The sequence below is a fragment of the Sus scrofa genome, chromosome 6 (assembly GCF_000003025.6).
Source record: "Sus scrofa isolate TJ Tabasco breed Duroc chromosome 6, Sscrofa11.1, whole genome shotgun sequence".
Classification (NCBI taxonomy): domain Eukaryota; kingdom Metazoa; phylum Chordata; class Mammalia; order Artiodactyla; family Suidae; genus Sus; species Sus scrofa.
In genome coordinates, this window is record NC_010448.4 from 71,051,941 (window position 1) to 71,064,783 (window position 12,843).

The 12,843-nt window shown below is 55.7% G+C and overlaps 1 non-coding gene across 1 annotated transcript; it reads right to left on the bottom strand.

Moving 5' to 3' along the window:
- On the bottom strand, positions 11,483-11,571 carry MIR9861 (microRNA 9861). The gene has a single exon (NR_128557.1). It is a non-coding gene; the product is annotated as a microRNA 9861 (primary transcript).

The following is a 12,843-nucleotide window of genomic DNA, read 5'->3' on the forward strand; positions in this document are numbered from 1 at the left end:
CCCAGAAGACCTCGCTTATTCATTCAGTCCACACATTTGGAGTTCCCGCCACGGCACAGTGGGCTAAGAACCTGACTGCAGGGGCTCCAGTCAGTGCGGGGGCGTGGGTTTGATCCTCAGCCTGGCACAATGGGTTAAAGGATCCGGTATGGCCACAGTCACAGCTGTGACTCAGATTCAATCCCTGGCCTGGGAACGTTCATATGCCGCAGGTGCAGCCAAAAACTTAAACGAATAGAAGTGCCCATCGTGGCTCAGGGGAAATGAATCTGACTAGCATCCATGAGAACGCAGGTTCAATCTCTGGCCTTGCTCAGTGGGTTAAGGATCTGGTGTGGCCGTGAGCTGTGGTGTAGGTCGCAGACGCGGCTCGGATCTGGTATGGCTATGGCTGTGGTGTAGACCGGCGGCTACAGATCCGAATGGACCCCTAGCCTGGGAACCTACATATGCCACAGGTGCGGCCCTAAAAAGACAAAAACAAACATACAAACAAACACATGCTTATTGAGCACCTACTCTGTGCCAAGTACTGTTCTGGGAGGGGGTGCTGGAGACACAGCAGTGAACAGAAGTGACACAGTTCTCTGTCCTCCGGTGGCTGGTGTCCTGAGTGGGTGAGTGAACCCTGAGCGCCTCCCACTGGGGCAGACTCTGCTCTGTGCCTGGGGGCGATAAAGCCACAGGACAAACCTGAAGCATTATCTCCATATGTCTTTCTTAAATTTGGCCCGGGTCGGGGAGAGTTGTCTTTTATTGAAGGAACACAGATCCATTATGGGCAACACATCCCACTTATGTAAACTTTCATGTGTTTTTGGCCATGTCTGCGGCATGCAGACGCTCCCTGGGCCCGAGATCGACTCCTCACCACAGCTGTAACCAGAACCACAGCAGTGACAATGCCAGATCCTTAACCTGCTGAGCCACAAGGGAACTCCTGTGTAAACTTTTTTTTTTGTCCTTTTAGGGCCGTGCCTGCAACATACATAGCCTGAATTTCTCAGGCTAGGGCCACAGCTACGGTAATGCCAGATCAGTGCCGCATCTGGGACCTACAGCCACAGCTTGTGGTAATAGCTGATCCTTAACCCACTGATCAAGGCAGGGATTGAACCCATGTCCTCATGGATACTAATCAGGTTCTCAACAGTGGGAACTCCTCCTATGTAAACTTCTAAAGAGAAACACAAGACTGACGGAGACTCCCAGGATTCCCTCCCAGGCCACCCTGGCTAAGGGCTGCCCTCAGCAGCACTTTGGAAAGGTTTGAGACCTTGTGACCCAGCCATGGAGTGGTCCCGGCTTGAGAAAGCCAGATGCTCAAGGGACAGCGGCCAAGTTCCTCCAGTCAAGCCCAGAGCTGGGAAGGCCAGAAGGGTCTGGAAGCCAGGAGCAGCCCAGGTACAAGGCAGACTCTGATCCGGGGCCTGCTGTGAGAAACCCTGCACCAATCTGGGAGTTCATTTCCTTGTGGGTAAAAGGATGGACTTGTGTTAGAGCTTCTCTAGGGTCACGGCAGGCCCAGGACAGGTGGCAGACTCTAAGGCCAGACCGCGCTGACCAGCCTCATGCCGCCCCCCCCATCTTCCCACGGTGGCCCCTCTGCCACTTCCCCAGCCCCACCCTCAGCATCCACCTTCATGATACCTCTGGCCCAACACCCAGAAGAAGGCGAAGACCCTGCCCCGCCCCAGCCTGGGCTTGGAGGGAAGAAAAAGGAGAGGCAGGAGGAAGGTCACATTTCTTACTTGGCCCGCTGCCTGGTTTTCATTAGGCCCGCTGCCTAATTTTCCTGGGCGGCACTTGCTGTCTTGGCCAGTCTCCCCTCTTTCTTAACCATTTCGGAGGAAGGCGCTGTCACACCCCATCCCACTGGCTGCTGGTATCAAGGCCTGGAGTTCTTCCTGCTATGTCACCTGGGGGCCTCCTGCTGCCCTGTCAGCCTACGCCCCCTTTTCCTGGGGTCCCCAGGGACAGAGCACAGCCGCTCAGAGGTACCTAGACTTGAGGGATGGTAACACTAACGATGACTATTAGCATTTATGGAGCACTTACTGTATTCCAGGCCCTGTGAACTCATTAACTTCTCCCCACAACCTTATGATGTAGGGACTATTACCATCAGCCCCATTTTTGAGAGGAAGGAATTGTGACTCAGAGATGGTAGGTGGTGGAGCGGGGACCCAAAACCAATGCCACTAATCACCATCCCATGGGGACTGGAAGAGCCTATGAACGCCCTTCTCCTGGTTAAATGCACCCCCCCCCAATACCCTTGTCTTCTAACCTTTTCTCTTGTCTATTCCAGAATGGTGTTTTTTTTTTCCTCAAGGGTAAGGAGCCAAAGCCCCAAACACGATGCCCTGGGATAGTGAGGTCTGAAGGATCCAACCCACCTTAAAAATGAAGGGGAGTATCTGTTGTGGCTCAGTGGTAATGAACCCGACTAATATCCATGAGGACATGGGTTCAATCCTTGGCCTCGCTCAGTGGGTTAAAGATCCGGCATTGCCGTGAGCTGTGGTATAGGTCGCAGATGCAGCTTGGATTCTGCGTTTCTGTGGCTGTGGTGTAGGCCGGCAGCTATAGCTCTGGATTAAACTCACCCCCCGAAACGATGGAGTTCCCGTCGAGGCTCAGTGGAAACCAATCTGACTAGCATCCATGGTTCTACCCCTAGCTTGGGAATTTCCATGTGCTGCAGGTGTGGCTCTAAAAAGATGGACAAAGGCGTTCCCGTCGAGGCGCAGTGGTTAACGAATCCGACTAGGAACCATGAGGTTTCGGGTTCGGTCCCTGCCCTTGCTCAGTGGGTTAATGATCCGGCGTTGCTGTGAGCTGTGGTGTGGGTTGCAGACTCGGCTCGGATCCCACGTTGCTGTGGCTCTGGCGTAGGCTGGCAGCTCAGCTCAGATTAGACCCCTAGCCTGGGAACCTCCATAAGTTGAAGGAGCGGCCCAAGGAATGGCAAAAAAGACAATAAATAAATAATTAATTAAATTAAATTTAAAAAGATGGAAAAAAAAGATGCGGGAGGCGAGGCTGCCTGGGCAGGACTTCTGGGCCCCAAAGCTGGCTTCTGGGAACCTCAAGAGCCAGGCCTCTTTCTGGGATCACTATCAGGGGATGATGGGACCAAGGAGAAGCCGAGGCATCTGGGAAGGGGAGAGGAGAGTCTGGGTCTGGGAACCCAAGCCCCACCCCCACCTGGGATATACCAGGCAAGAGAGCTGATGCTGAAAGCGAATCCACCCCCATCCCGGACTGAATTCCCCTGTGGGCAGAAACTCTCGGGGGTGGGAGGGGGGTGGAGGGGGAAGACTACTAGGAAGTCTGAATGATGCCCTAGCTGAATGGGGGAGGCAGGGGCCCTTTCCAGCCTGAAGAGGGAGGGAGCGTGCTGCCAGTGCCAATCCCACCCCACCCACTCCAGGAAGAAGTAACCAACTTTCCCCCAGACCCGGAGCTCAGCTGGTCCCAGTGGGCTGCCCAGCTCCTTGAGGCAAAGCCTGCAATAAAAATCCTGCAGTGGTGACTGCAGTGATCAGAGTCAGAGAGAGAGAAGCGGGGGAAAAAAACCTCTCTAGTGCCTGACATTCTTTTTAGGATGCCCATAAAAGATAATGTGACCTGTAAAAACTGCAAGCTGCTTCCCAGCCTGTGGCGCCCGGCCCCATGCCCCCCTCCCACCCCCAGCTCCCCTCTGCTGCCCTTGAGCCCAGGGTACTACCCCGGCTGCTCTCAGAGTATCGGGGACCCCCTGGCTGAGGAAGACAGCTGGCCTCAAACCATCTGCCGGGTGGGTGAAGATGCGAAAGCCCCTTGCTTCCCCGCCTCCTCCGCACCCCCCGCCCATTCCCGGGCTCTCGGGTCAGCCAGGCTGCTGCTGCCAGGCCAGGGGGCGGAAATGTGCTGGGGCAGGTCCCAGGTCTCCTCTCTCAGGTGAGTCACCCCCGTGGGAGTGTGGTGATGAGTCTGAATCCCAGCTCTTTGTTTTCAGCTCCTGGGAATTCATACATGGGGGTAGACACCCTGTGCCCGGGTCTGTGGCCGAGTAACATGGAAGGAGGGGTGGGTGTCGGGAGGCCCAGGTTGGAGTTCCAACCTCACTGCCGACTGGCTGCTTGAAACCTTGCAATGTCTGAGCTGCTTTGGGCCTCAGTTTCTCTACCTTTAAAATGGGGATACATCAGGAGTTCCCATCGTGACGCAGCGGAAACGAATCTGACTAGGAACCATGAGGTTGCGGGTTCGATCCCTGGCCTTGCTCAGTGGGTTAAAGATCTGGTGTTGCCGTGAACTGTGGTGTAAGTCACAGGCATGGCTCAGATCTAGCATTGCTGTGCCTGTGGTGTAGACCAGCAGCTATAATAGCTCCGATTTAACCCCTAGCCTGGGACCCACCATATGCCACGGGTGCAGCCCTAAAAAGCAAAGGGGGGGGGCATAAATTAGGTATGAGGGCAATTTTTTCATTTTTTCGAGGCAGTAATAAAGCGAAAAAGCATGTCACAGCCCTGGGAGGATGACAACAATTGTCATTTACGGAGTGCCTGCTATGTGCCCGGTCCAGAGTAAGACGTTTATAATTAATCTTCTCATCGGCCTTGGGAAGCAGGTGAGATTATTATCCTTTTTCTTTTTCAAGGAGGAAACTGAGGCTCAGAGAGGTTAAGTAGCTCACCCGAGGCCATGTGACGTACACACCCGACCAGCAGGATCCCTGGCCACCCACCCACAGTGGGGCGTTAAGGACCTCACTGAAATGCCAGGTGCAGCCATCACCGTGCTGGCGGGACCCTCCCCTGCCCTCCAGGTGGGGGCCAGTTCCCAGCCTTAAACGAGGTGGTCCTCTCCCCGGCTTCCTCCCCAGAGGACCCGCCCCTGCCTTGGGTCCTGGTGGAACTCCCAGCACCCTCCCAGGATGGGCAGGGCTCAACTCTGTGTCCCCAAACCCAGAGCTCCACGTGTCACAGCCTGGGCGCCTTCCAGACCTGCTCTGCTTGGGAAGGCCCCGCCGGCTGTGTCTCCCGATTTCCCAGACTCTACATCTTTGCCCCAGTCTGGGGAGCGGTCACCTCCTTGGGGTCTCAAGGCCTCCTGAGGACAGTGCCTGAGATCACCCTTCCTTCGAGTTCTGCTCCTCAGCCTGTTTCCTAGATTCAGCTGCCTTTTTTTTTTTTTTTAGCTTTTTAGGGCCGCACCTGTAGCATAGGGAGGTTCCCAGGCAAGGGGTCGAATCGGAGCTGCAGCTGCCGGCCTACAGCACAGCCGCAGCCACCTGGGATCCAAGCTTCATCTGCAACCTACACCACAGCTTGCAGCAAAGCCAGATCCTTAACCCACTGAGTGAGGCCAGGGATCGAACCCACATCCTCCCGGTTACTAGTTGGGTTCTTGACTGGCTGAGCCGCAATGGGGACTCCTGAGTGATGTTTGAATGTGCGAAAGCATGAGTGAGTGAATGGACCTCAACTCTCACCCTAATCGTGACCGCTGGGCAGCGTTACCCCCTGTACCAGAAGAGGAAATAGAGGCTCAGAGAGGGACCGCAACATGTTTGAGGTCACCCAGCAAGTTGCGGGCAGAGGTGACCCCTAACCCAGGACCCTGCCCCCACCACACCCGCCAGCCCGCCCCTGGCCTTTCCCGCTCGCCACCTTCCTCCTGACATCGTCCCAACCACACTCTGGGCCCAGCTCAACCTCCCGTCTCTGAGGGAGGCGGCGGGCACAGTGTCTTTAAGCTGCCCTTTGAGGGACGAGCCGAGGAGGGGGCTGGGGAGGGGGCCTCCACCCAGCAGGCAGGGCAAGGAGCCCAAGCCCGTCTGTCTGAGATGGGGTCAGCGCAGGGGGTCTTTTTCTGCGAGCACTTACGGCACAATTGATGGGAGAAGCGCTCATCAAACGAGGGACAAATCATAGAGTTCGGGAGATGGAAATTAGGCACGGACAAACGATCCAGGTGCAGGGGAGATTTATGGGGGAGGCTGTATTCTAGCTAATGATTTCTGCTAATGATTCTCCGAAGTGTACAGTGGCACAGAGCCCGCGCTCCATGGGGTGACATGAACCCTGCGGGCCGGATGAAGGACGTTCCTGGGGAGATGGCGATGGCAAGGGGATGATGGAGAAGGATGGAGGGGGGCCCCCCAATCCTGCCCACTCCCCCGCGGAGTGGCTGGAGGAGATGGGGTTCTGGGGGTGCGAGGAGGCCTTGCTGGGATTTATCGCTCGACCCGGCTCTTTGGCCCTTTCTCCACTCGCCCTGAAAGTGCCTCCCCGCCTGGCAGCTCCGAGTGTTGGCGGGGTCTGCCCACTGCTGACACACACATTTTCAGAGCCCACCACCATCTTTCATTCCACCAGCCCCCCTCCCAGATGCCGGTTTCTGGCTGCAAATGGTCCCTCCCTGCCCCCTTCCTCCTCCTCTCCTCCCCGCCCTCCCCTCTGTCAGTCTCTCCTCCAAAACGCCGCCGGCCCCCACGCCACAGCCCTGCTCCTCCACTCTCAAGTCCCAGCTTCCCGAGGACGCCACTTCCAAGGCCCCCAGCCAGGGACTGCCCCGGCCTCTGGCCCTGGAGCACGCAGCACCCTCTCTTCTCCTCCATCGCCTTGTTCAGGGATGCAGACCCTCTCCGCCGGGACCGTCCCTCTCAAACCGACCTCCTGTGGACCAAGTCCAGCCTCCTGGTTCTGTGGTGGAGGGCCCTTGGGCAATGGGAACGGGTCCCCCTCTTCTCAATCCATGACCAGAAAAATGGGCGCTGTAGTTAATTTGCAGGGATCAAATGGCCAGGGAATTACATTTGCTTTTTCGACTCTTTATGTGTTCTCTGATTTCTCCGTGTGTGTGTGTGTATGTGTGTGTGATTTTTGTAAATGTGAAGAATACAAGTGAGGCGATTGGTGGGAGGGAGGATGAAGGAATTCGGACCTCAGTGTCCATCCAACACCTCTGCTCAGGCTGCCCCTGCCTCCCCTGGACCAATGCCCTCTTCTCTGTCAAGTCCCACTTCATGCCCAAGCCCAGGACATTAGCATATCACACCCACAAGCTCACAAATTCCTCGCAGCAGCCCTGCCACGTGCGTTCATTATTTCCTCCATTTTTCAGATTGGAAGATTGAGGTTCACAGATGTAAAGAGCTTATTCCAGTCCTCAGGGTGCGGATATGGCAAAGGGATGCTTGAACCCGGGCCCTTTGAATTCACACCCCTGTTCCTTTCACTGCATCAAACCCTGCCCATCGCCTGAGCCAGCTCATGTCCTTGTGAGCGGAGACCCTCCTCAGTGGATGGAGCAGAATGGGGGAGACAGAGGCTGAGACGTCCCAGCAGAGGGACCAGGAGAGAAGAACGAAGGATCAGCCTCCGTCTCACCAGAGAGGACCAAACATGACAACTTCAGTGTCCAGTGTGGAGGAACTGGTTAATTGAGGCCCGGAGTAAGGAAGCAGGGAACGTAGCTTTCAGCTGACCTGGAGAGATACTCAAAAGACACTAGACATGAATGAGGCCATTTTCAAAACAGTCTGAGGCAGGGCATCCTGCTTTCCCTGGTGGACAAAGATCCCTGTGCGGCTCTATGCACAGAAACAGCTGCCTTTCCCCCAGCGTCAGCAATAGGGAGGGACAGTTTGGGGGCTTCGCTTCCATATTGTCTGAGCCTTACAGAACAAACAGATATGACTTCGGTCATCAGAAGGGAAAAGAAACCAGCAGAGCTGTTTTCATTTGGATAAAAAACCATCCAGAGGCGATGCCCAGCCTGAGACCTTGTTGTCAGAACACTGGCTTCCGGCCGCCTTGTCATTTGTCCTCAGAGCATCACTTCTCATACGTGTCGAGGGAGGGGGTGTCACCTTGGAAGCCACTCTCCCTCTCACCCCTCAAGGCCCCTACCCCCACCCTTTCCTGGCCTACCCGCCACCCCCTCTTGATGTGATCAAAGTGAAAATGAGATCTGAAACTTCAGCCTGGAAAAGCAGCGAAGCACTGATGCCAGGATAAGAAGGATCACCGCTCACCAGCTGGGAGCACCCCACCCCCACCCCTGGCGCTGCCCCTTCCCTCTCATCACCTCCTACCTGCATTCTAAGCCCTGTCTGGGGACAAGGCCCCAGTGTCCCGCACCCCAGCCACTGCCAGAGCAGACTGAAGGCCCCACTAGAGACACTCCTACACCCCCCCTTGCTTCTTTGGACTCAGGCGGCATCTCTAGACGGCTCCTCCGATAGCCTTAGCAGTTCCTGGAAGGGCGACCTGAGAAACTGGCTGGATGAAGTGATCGGATCAGCCACTGGGAGAACAGAGCCCTGATGGACCAGGATGGGGACAAGTCAGTTTAATGGGAACCAGGTGGGGACCCCTGGGACTCTGAGAGGAGAGAGGACCACTAGAGAGTTAGAAGAGAGGCGATAAAGACAAACGCACAAAGCATCATGGGAAGTTCATGAGCTCTGGCACCAGCCTGAGCCATTTCTAGCTTTGTGAACTTGGGCAAGCCACCCAGCTTCTCCTTTCATCAATTTCTTTTTCATCATCTCTAAAATGGGGGTCACAGGAATAACATTGCCTGGCAAATAGAGGGATTAGATATAACAGATGCAAAGCAGTTCATAATTGGTAAGCGTCAATGGCAGCTATTACTATTGTCATTGAACTTGGAGAAGAGGAAACCGTGGGCCTAGGAGGACCACAGACCTTGTCTGGCATAGAAGATGTGGGGTTGAGTAGTCACAGTGTCAGTCTGGCCCACCCAGTGACTAGACGAGAACAGGAAGGGGAAGGGGAGGCCCTGGAGAGATGGCAGAGATAAACCTATGTCACGATCTTGCCCCATCTGGGTCACCAGCTGCACCCCAGGAGGAATGATTCAGCTGGTGAGAAGTCCCCACCCAGAGACTGGTCCCACAGGCTGTGGCCCAGGCCCACGGGCACAGCAGGCACGCGCTGGGAAGTCCCATGGAGAAATACCCAGAGTCACCCATCTGCTCAATGGCTTAGGCACCCCCTGGCCTCTTTACAATGCAGCCCGTCTTTACAATGAGGACCCAGAGCCAACTGACTCCCCTGAGGCAGAGGAGGCCCAAAGAGATCAAGGCATTTGCTGGGGCCACATAGCAAGTCCCGGGAGGTTCACCTCATCCAAACCCAGAGAGGTCAAGTCACTAGGCCAAGGTCACACAGCTCAGACATGACAGAGCGAGGAAGCCTAAAGCTGGCCCATGACAGTAAGCTGTCCCGAGTCTGGCTGGAGATCGGGCTGCTGTGAGCCTCAAACCTTTTTTTTTATTTTTTGTTTTTTATTTATTTATTTATTTTTGTCTTTTCTAGGGCTGCACCCATGGCATATGGAGGTTTCCAGGCTAGGGGTCTAATTGAAGTTGCAGCCACCAGCCTACACCACAGCCACAGCAATGTCAGATCTGAGCCACGTCTATGACCTACACCACAGTTCACGGCAGTGCCAGATCCTTAACCCACTGAGCGAGGCCAGGGATGGAACGCGCAACCTCATGGTTCCTAGTCAGATGCACTAACCACTGAACCACAATGGGAACTCCTGAAACCTTTTAATCCTAGAGCCCCAGAACTGTGGAAGGCTCAGGAGGCAGGGTTCTGCGGGGCTAGGTGATGGGGAGGGGGAGCTTTCCGAAGGCTCTGAGGACTAGATTTGTGGGACATTTTCACAATCCTTAGGGACTCACCCGTTCCCTGAACCTTCCCAAGCACCTCTCCTTCCCCTGGGAACCCCTCACCTACACCCCTATTTAAAGCCTTCTGGCCTCCTCTGAGCAGACTCCCTGCCCACTGCGAAGCCCCGTGCCATCTGGCCCTCCCCCCGGGGCCCTGGAATCAGCATGCCTGACCCTGGGGGGCTGGGCAATGTCCCCAGTCTGTTTTTCCTGTTCTCTTCAGAGTGTGTGTGCATGTGTGTATTCCCTTGTTTGTTACTTCCTGGCATTTATCGTGTGTGTGTGTGTGTGTGTGTGTGCGCGTGTGCGCACTCGTGCCTTGTCCCCCAGCTAGGCGCCAAGCTCCCCAAGCTGGTAACTGCTTCATCAGTGCCTCCCTCTCACCTGGACTGGGCGCTGCCCACGATGGAGGATTCCCGCAGGTCCGAAGGAAATCTGACTCACTAACCCGATGCCCAAGGGGGATCATTACTTTACGGAAAGTCTTTGCTTTAGAAAAGGATGCCCAGCAGGGTCCCTCAAACAGCCAGCTGTCCTGGTTCCAGAAAAATGGATTTGTTCTCAGAGATCCAACCTGCCAGCCCTGCTCTGAGCCCCATGAGCCGGGTCTGCCGGAGGCCTGAGGAGCCCACCTACCTGTCTACTCTGGCCCCCTCTTTGGCGTGGCATTCAAGGCCTTTCCCCATCCAGCGCCAACCTGCCTTTCATAATAGAAACAAAAGCTATGGTTAAAAAACGAACACAAACAAAACCATTGGTGATGTGGTGACTGACATTCACCCAGTGCCTACTGCTTGGGGACACCTGAGAGCGCTGTCACTTCATTCATTCCTCGATGACTCCTGACTCCGAGATGGAGTGTCAGTTGTCATCCTCACTGTAAGAGGGCACCACGGAAAATCTGGAATGTCCCAGAGGGAGCTGGGGTTTGAGCCCAAGTTAGCAAGTGCCCCAGGGCCCAGCCCTCACTCATGGGCAGCCCTGTCCCACTTGTGACCACCAGCCTCCAAACACAAAATTCTCTTGCCCGAAAGTTCTCCTTGTTGTCTGTCCTTGGGTCCACTTCCTACCTACCTTTTCAGACTTGGCTTCAATGTCACCTCCTCAACCCCCGTCGTGCAGAATTTGTTCTGGTGGCCCTGACTTCAGACCTCTGTGTGGCACCAATGACATGGCCTTAGGATTGAGGATACCCGTCACTCTTGCTGAACCAGAAGTCCAGTCACTCAGGATGTTTTAGAATCATTCACCGACAGATGTTTAATGAACACATATTGGGTGCCAGGACTCGTGGCCAACAAGAGAGCTTGCAGAGCACAGATACTAGACTGGGAGAGACAGTGTATGGGCTGATGGATGCGTGGACAAGATAAGTTCACATGAGGATAACCCTAAGAAGATGCAAACGAGGTGATATTCTAGAGAGAATATTCTAGAAAGCAGCCGAGAAGGGGTGCCTCTGGTCTTCACCAAAGTGAGTCCTTCTCTTAGCTCGACCTGGCTCTAAGGACCAGTGGCATCTGTCACTCACTCATTTATTCTTCATTTACTCACTCATTCAATCACTCACTCGCTGACCACAGACCACACTGGGTTCTGTCTTCTGACACCCCGAGGTCCCTGGGGAGGTGAAAACGCTCTGAATCTTCCTGAAAGCAGGGAGATCAAGGCTGGGGGGCGGGGACCAGGTGGGGGCTACATGTAGGGAACATTCCCACTCCCTCTGATCAGTCATGCTTCCTAATTCAATAAGGTGAGAAGGAGCATAATTTGATCATATTTGTTTTGCATCACTGCAAAGACGGAAAATGAAGGGCTGCAGAACCGCACCAATTTACTTCATCCGACCTTGATTAAAAGAAAATTAATTGTCGCATCTCTCAGGATATCACAGGCGGCAGCCAATGGCTCTCCAGGATGCCACAAAGAGAGGGAAAGAGCGAGGATGCTGCCTGCCCTTTCTTCTAACCGCTTCCAGCCCGCCGGCAGCAGAGACGGCTGAGCTAGGGAAGCCTCTGGCTGCACGGGAGGCAGCAGGCAGATGGGCTTGGGGTGGGATGGTGGGGCCGGGGCTGAGCCCTTCCTGGTCTTTCCCACCCATTCTGGGTTCCGTTCCCCTCACCCCCTGCCCATGGCCCAGAGAAGATCCTGTGGGCTGGACCCCCATCCCAGAGCCCCCCCATGGGCTCCCCAAAGCCCTCGGGGGCTCCCCTCCCACCCCAGGGCTGGCAGATGCCTTGTGGAGGAGCCCCCAGGGAAGCTGCCCCCCCAAAGAGCCAGGCCGCCAGAGCATCCCCCACCCCCACCCCAGGCTGCCCGGCCCAGCGCTGAGAGGGAAGGGAGGAAGGAGGGGGCTTGGCGCTGCCCGGGTGAGCCAGGGTGGGGGGGTGTCAGTGGGGAGAGCATCTCATGAAAAGTTAATGCCCCCTTGCAGGTTGTTGATTTTTGTTTGTTTTTCTCTTTTTGCCAGAAGAGAAGCCTCTTTCATTAGCCCAGACTGTCATTACCCAGCATTAAATTTTCATAGGGCGGGCGGGAGGCCGGGCAAGGGGAGGCAGGCAGGGGGGGCGGCTGGGGGCTCCCTGGGCTGGGCCTGCTGGGGACTGGGACCAGCTCCCCCGGGTTCCCATCTGCACACTGCTAGCTCTTAGTAATAATAACTGCTCTTCTCTGTCCCCCACAGTGTGTTAAGCATGGCCCATGGACGGCAGCCTGTGATCTTCCTAACGCTCCTATGCGGTGGCCTCTGATTACCCCCATTCTACAGATGAGAGAAACTGAGGCTCAGAGGACTTGAGTCTCTTGCCCATTACAGACAGTGAGCAGTGGCATATTTGACCCCCTAGAATGTGCCTTCACTGGAGCCAAGAGGCAAAGAGGACTGGAAAGGTGGGGGGGGGGGCTGGGAACAGGGTGGAGACTCAGGGTGCTGTTGGGGTTGCTCTACCCTGGGGGGAGCCGGTAGGAGCCTGGCCCCCAGCCCCATCCTGGGAGGCGGGTGGGCGGCTCCTCTTCGCCAGGCGAGGGTCCGTGCGGGCAGGGCCTGCGCCCCGCCAGGCAGGTGTCAGGGCCTTCACAATGGTGCACCTGGCTTGGGCACCAGGCCTGCCCATTCAGCCCGGAACAATCACTGCTCCACA